At 41.0% G+C, this 6,643-nt stretch overlaps 1 pseudogene; it reads left to right on the top strand.

Annotated features, from left to right (window-relative positions):
- Positions 1-2,650: 2,650 nt before the first annotated feature.
- LOC140674637 (uncharacterized) lies at positions 2,651-4,063 on the top strand (annotated as a pseudogene).
- Positions 4,064-6,643: the final 2,580 nt, after the last annotated feature.

The following is a 6,643-nucleotide window of genomic DNA, read 5'->3' as shown; positions in this document are numbered from 1 at the left end:
TAGAAGTTATGATGCAACAATTACAAAATAAAGAAAGGCTCGTTAGGGAACAACACGCTGCTCTAACTATACAGTAAAAGAAATTTGAAATTTCTAAGGAAAGAAGCAGAGCAAAACGCTGCTGTCGATATAAATAGCCTCAGTTCGATATTAAGCTTATTACGACAAGAAGTATCCTCATTAAAAACTTTACCAAATCAATTAAATAATTTAGAACAAAAGGTATCTGAGATGCGACAACAGGGCGAATCTAATTTACACGTACAAGATTATATAAGAAATTTGCCACCCCAGGAGACTATTAACCCCTTACCCGGCAATATAAATATCTCCTCAACTTCCAAACTTCCAATTGACAATACCAATCCGCCTCTTCCATCTGCCTCAAGAAATACCTCTTTGAACATGGACCATATTCAATTGGCTTCACCCATTCGTATTAAAGACATAATCGATTCCATTCCCAAATATGACGGTCTTAAAATGTCCGTATTCCAATTCTGTAAAACGTGCGAACGGGCGTTAAATTTAATTCCTTCATGGCAAGAAGAATATTTGTTACCATTAATAATAAATAAGTTACAAGGACATGCTTACGCGGCAATAGAAGGAATAGAATACCATAATTTAACCGATCTGACTAATCGATTGAAGAAGGTTTTTGGTCCTAATAAGTCGGTTGATCAATATTGCGAGGAACTTGCTAACGTTTATATGAAATCAAATGAAAATATTTTCGACTATATTGAAAGAATTAAAGAATTAAGATCCGCGATCATAGACGGTGAAATCACCATTCACGGTAATATGAGTGAACAGCTTCGCTCTAACATTGAGGCAAGAGCTCTAGAAAGCTTTATCAACGGCCTTCCGCCCGATTTATTGATTCGTGTAAAGCTAGAAGGATATTACAGTTTGGAAGACGCAAACGTTGGAGCTATTCAATTAAGCAAAACCTTAGAAACCGAAAATCATCGTAAGAGAATTGCTTTTCTTACACGACCTGTTCTTACCCCTCGTGCAGACCTTACCTATAGTCCTCGTCTTCTTCAGAACCCTTCGCGTAGCCCAACAGCTTCTCCCATTTCCGCCCCCAGAGTACACGACACGCGTAATAACGTCGCACCTTTTATTAAACTATTAGTTCCTGGACAACCTGGTCCAAATTTTCCCACTGAAAAAATATGTCGTTATTGCAAAACTCCTGGACATTTGATTACAGAATGCCGGAAATTAGCTTATAGGAAATCACTCACCGGGGGGATATGAACCCTTCTAATCAATCTCCTGACAATCAGGGAAACGGTCAGAGCGCTCCGGTACAAGGAGGCATTCGCCGGGACGCTGCTCAACAGGAACGCCCAAACCCCTCTCGAGTCGTGTGATTCGTAGATACAGAAAATCAAAACCTGGAAACACAAAAGTAAATAAACATCGGCTCATAGCAAGCACTTGCGCTCCTATTATTACTTTGTCGTCTCCGGATCTAAAGGACACATGCATCTTTATGAGAGATTCCGGTTCTGATTTAAATTTAATTAAGAAACAATACGTTAATTCTAATATTTTTCCGGATAAAAGAAATATTCAATCATTGCAAGGAATAGCATCCAAACCCATTAACACTTTAGGTGCAATTTATATATCAGTACTAGGAAAACAAACGGAATTTCACATAGTTTCCAACGACATACTTTTCTCACAACACGGTATTCTTGGTAATCCGTTTTTAAAAAATAGAAATGCAAATGTTGATTTTAAAACAAAACACCTACTACTTGAAAATACTTCGATTCCATTCGATGAAGTGGAATATATTAACATTAAACCAAGAACAGTCACCCCTTTCTTCATTAAAATCACGAATCCTGAAATAAAAACGGGATATCTTCCATTAATAACTTCCATCAAAGGAATATATCTTGGAGACGCGATAGTTTCTAATAATATTCATGGCAAAGCTTGCTTGCTTTTTTTTAATACTAATGATAAAAAGTATAACATAGAAATACCTTCATTAACTCTGCAGGAATTTGACACCATTGATACCCAAGAGAATCCATATTCCTCTTGTGGTGCCGACGGAACCCGAGGGTTATCCAAGGCCACAGTTCGTTGTGTCTTTGATCCTGATTCTTCTTACCAATCCTCTTCTTCTCCTGAGGAAGACGAAGATGATTTTCCTACGTCTCATGGAGACTTTTGCAGTGTTGTTGGTTCCCGAGGGCATCAGACGAACATGAACCATCCTTCAATTCAAAATTTGTCTCAGTTAGGCGAGATCATTTTTGAAACACCGCAGAGAGCGCGGAACTTACCCTAAAACTCCTAAGGTTGGAATATTTAAATGAAGAAGAAAGGAATAATCTTCAAACACTGGTTTATAATAATCTAGACAAGATTCCACTTGCCTAATGATAAATTGGGAACCACTCATGTAACCCATCATTCTATTTATACCACGGCAACGATGGGAAATGCAAAGGCACGCAGTATTCCGACCATTATGGAACATGGGACGACGTTGTCGTGCAAGCTGTCACCAGAATATCTTTGAAATCAGCGTATGTGAAACTAAATACTGGAAAAATAATGTTAAAATCAGGAACCATTTGTACACTCAGTGAAGGATTTTGCATCGATTTAGAGAATGGATGTACCTATTGGGATGCCTACCTCTTCGTGTAATTTTCATCAATACGACGTTCTATATGAAGGAGCTGCTATTAAAACCACGGATGATACCAGTGAAGGAAAATCACCTATTGTATACAGCCTGACAACACAAGACATAATCTTTGCTCTGACAAGAACACGGTAACTGCCACTGTGCGGAAACACGCTTCTTCGTACAGAGCATCCCAAACTATTTATACTGGAAACTAAAAAGGGAGACGCTTTCGCCGAAAGAGGAACAATCCCAATTGACAATCTTGATATTTTTGCATGTATAAACTCGAAGTTTGTATATGTAGAGAAACACATACGACATCAAATGACATCTCTTTACCACAATGTCATTCAACAGAAATGCGAGCTGGAAAAAGATGTAATAACTAACACCTTATCATTTGCCACATTACAGCCTGACGAATTCGCTTATCGACTAATAAAAGGACCAGGATACATGGCTGTCACTGCAGGAGAAGCAATTCATGTAATAAAATGTATTCCCATTGACGCCATAATCCGGAGAACAAAAGAATGTTACGCCGAGCTCCCTGTAACAGTAAGGAACGCTTCACTATTTCTAACGCCAAAATCAAGGATACTCACCAAATTCGGAACTCAAAAGGAATGTAGCTTTGAACTACCAACACTCTACCGCATAGATGATACATGGATCCAGCTCACCCCTGATCCACAAGTCATACAATTACCTCCACAACGATTACATACGATGACCTCTTTGAGTTGGAAATACCTCACCCCAGGTCCATTAGCCATTAGTGGAATATATACTAAAAAGTATATAGAAAAGTTACGAGATTATATTATGTTTCCTGCAGAGAAACCGGCACTTCTAAATCTCATAGCCCGTGGGATGACAGGACAAGCTGTCGTACGGAGAAGTCTCTATATACAGTCTGCTAGATGAGGAATCACTCCAGGAAATAGCTTTGAATACTGTCTCAAGAATTTGGGGCGGATTTGTAACCTTCGGATCCGCAACGGCCGAAATTCTAAGTATTCCTAATTATACGACTCATTAAATTGACTATCGACACAGCAATCCATGGAAACGCCCTTCACGCCGTGTACGGATGCAGTCTGCACCTGCTAAGCGCTGTATGGAGCTCTCTCACACACCTCTTACTTCACTTAGCACGAGGACCCGTGAATCAACAAAGAATAGAGCCAGAAGAAGATCAATCTCCCCTGGAGACTCCAATGAATCCCTCACCAGTAACACCAACAGCACCCAAAATCGAGTCAACTATCGTTAATGCAATAGTGGTAAATACAACCACCCCTATTCCCATTGTTTACACTGACCTTCGAGAGCGATTGAACGATATAGAACAAATCCTTTCGATAACATCGGGAATTCGTTCTTAAATAAGGGGGGAGATGTGACGTCCCGCCAAAAATTTCAAATTAAAATTTTCAAAATATAAACGTACCGCTAGAAATATGAACACAAGGTATGAAATATACGTATATCTCTCAAATTCGCGCAATAAAATATTTAATCGAGCAAAATATTATATAGCTATTAAATTGGATATTATTTGCTTACATAGTGTTAACAGAATAATACTGACCCTTATCAGTAAAGAAAATCATATAATTGCAACCATTAGACTACTTTACCATTTGACTCTCTAAATAAGAGTTGAAATTTTCTCTATTAAAATATATAGGAATATATGTTACTATAATATCAGAATCGCTAAAATCCAATAAATAAATTATGCAAACGTAACAATAATACTTTTAAAACCATTATATTAGTATGTCAATACCAAATCATACTAAAAATTGCTTTATCAATTATAAATTTTGCATTTTCTTAATTATTATAATGAAAAAAAATTAGAAAAAGAAAGAAAAATTATTTAGTAAAGCATACCTCAAGAGGAATGCACACATTATATATAAAAGGTTGGACAGAGTTAAAAAGGGTTGAGGCGCCTCTAATCAAACACCCGCATCCTCTAACCCCCCTAGGTGTCCCTTCTCCAGGGTCGCGGGGGTGCAGGTGCGGACACCTGCACCCCATTGCACCGCGATCCAGCGTCTTCGGACGCCCGATGCCGCCCGCGCGGAAGAAGGGTCCTCCCTCCTTCGACCCTTAACGGGCCAAAGGACGGAGGACCTAGCGGGGACGGGTCCCGGTCGAATGCAAAAGCGACCCCGGGGCTCATCCATAACCGCAGCGTGGACCACCGTTAAGTTTTAGTGGATATGCCCGACCATACTAATTGGTCGGGTGAGTCCCACATACCCTCTGGGAGTCCCCGCTCCCAGAGGGATGCGTAAAGCATTTTCCAACGTAAAAAAAGGGTTGAGGCGCCTCAACCCCTTTTTCTCATATTAATTCCATAATAAAATGTAAATCTACATGGAAGACTCTTTTCTCAGTGTAGCCAATAAAGAATTAATAATTTGAAAGCATAATATAACAAGCATTACTGTACACACACACACACACATATATATATATACAGATAGGTATACCTACATTATATATATATTATATATATATATATATATATATATATATATTATATATATATATATATATATTGTTACGTCCTGAGCGGTCGCGAGTGAGGTGCGGTTACGGTGTACACGGATCGCGGTGGCCGAGCGGTAAACCTGTCACGATCAGCGTAGCGGTGCACCGGAAACTAGAGGTCGGGACGTAATGGATAATATGGAGGATGTGAAGTGAGTAGACAATGAGTACAGATTGTTTACGTATACTAATTTTTATGTATTTATCATTATTTTATATTAAACATATATGTACAGTTATATTATATTTTTCAAGACGATTAGACAACTAATTCATGGACGGTTATCGGGAGGCGAATTGATAGGTGCTTCAGCGGACGACAAGATGCATACTCGCCCGAAGAAAGCCTGGGAGGAAATGATCCTCGGTTGCGTAATCCCGAAGTCTATCAACGGCGGGGGCACGGGCCACAGACGGTATTCGATGGGTGGTAAGGGCCTATGTGAGGAAGCGGCGACCCCGCTACTGGATACCGGTGGAGTGACGGCGTCGTGTAGCTGGTCAGGGGTTGATGACTCCGATGTATGGGTTCCCGGTGGAGGGTAAGTGAAATACCCGACGGATGCTGGGCTCTGACTACCTGGTGGCGACGCAGCTGTTCGGACCGTCAGGTAGGAGCCGCCTTGGTATAGTGACCGGATGAGGCGCTTCAATTGGTGAGCACGCCCTGCTCGACGTGACCGACCCATGACGCAGCTAAGAAGGTAAGCGAAATCATAATCAACGCCATAGTTGAATACGCGGAGAGGTATAGACTGGGGTTAGCAATAGTAACGCGAGTGATGAAAAGGGAAAAAGAAAAAGAAAAGAGAAGAAAAAAAAAAACATATCCGTTAAAGTAAATTGCTAAACGAGTTGACTTTACCTTATCTGACGGGTTGCGGGGACAGGGTGAGCCTTAATGAGTTTATTTTAATTTAATATTTATTCTATATTTTAGATCAAGAAGAGCGATCGGAGGAATTGTGAGAGACGCCCTGAGAGAGGCGCGGTTCGTGGACTGAGAGGAGGCAGATCGCCCTGACAGAGGCGCGCTGCACGCTAGGAGGCGGAATGCCTTGAAAGAGGCGCTCCTCGGAGAAGAGAGTCGTTCGCCCTGAGAGAGGCGTGCGACGTAGATAGGGGTAGTCCGGCTCTGAAGGAGGCGCACTACGAAGGATGAAGGCAGAGCCGCCCTGGAAGAGGCGCACTGCTAGAAGGGACGTAGAATCGCTCTGAAAGAGGCGCACTACGTAGGAAGGATGTAGGTCGCCCTGGAGGAGGCGCCCTACGGTGTAGGTAAGAATGGTTATCGCTCTCTGTCTAATGACATTCCCTATGAAGACGTCCGAATAAAATATTAATCTCTTCGATTATAAGTTACAGATATCTGAGGCTCTGGGTATGTCAAGGCGGACGTCG

The sequence above is a fragment of the Anoplolepis gracilipes genome, chromosome 2 (genome assembly GCF_047496725.1).
Source record: "Anoplolepis gracilipes chromosome 2, ASM4749672v1, whole genome shotgun sequence".
Taxonomy (NCBI): domain Eukaryota; kingdom Metazoa; phylum Arthropoda; class Insecta; order Hymenoptera; family Formicidae; genus Anoplolepis; species Anoplolepis gracilipes.
Note: the sequence above shows the minus strand (reverse complement) of the source record. Positions and strands in the feature narration are given on the sequence as shown.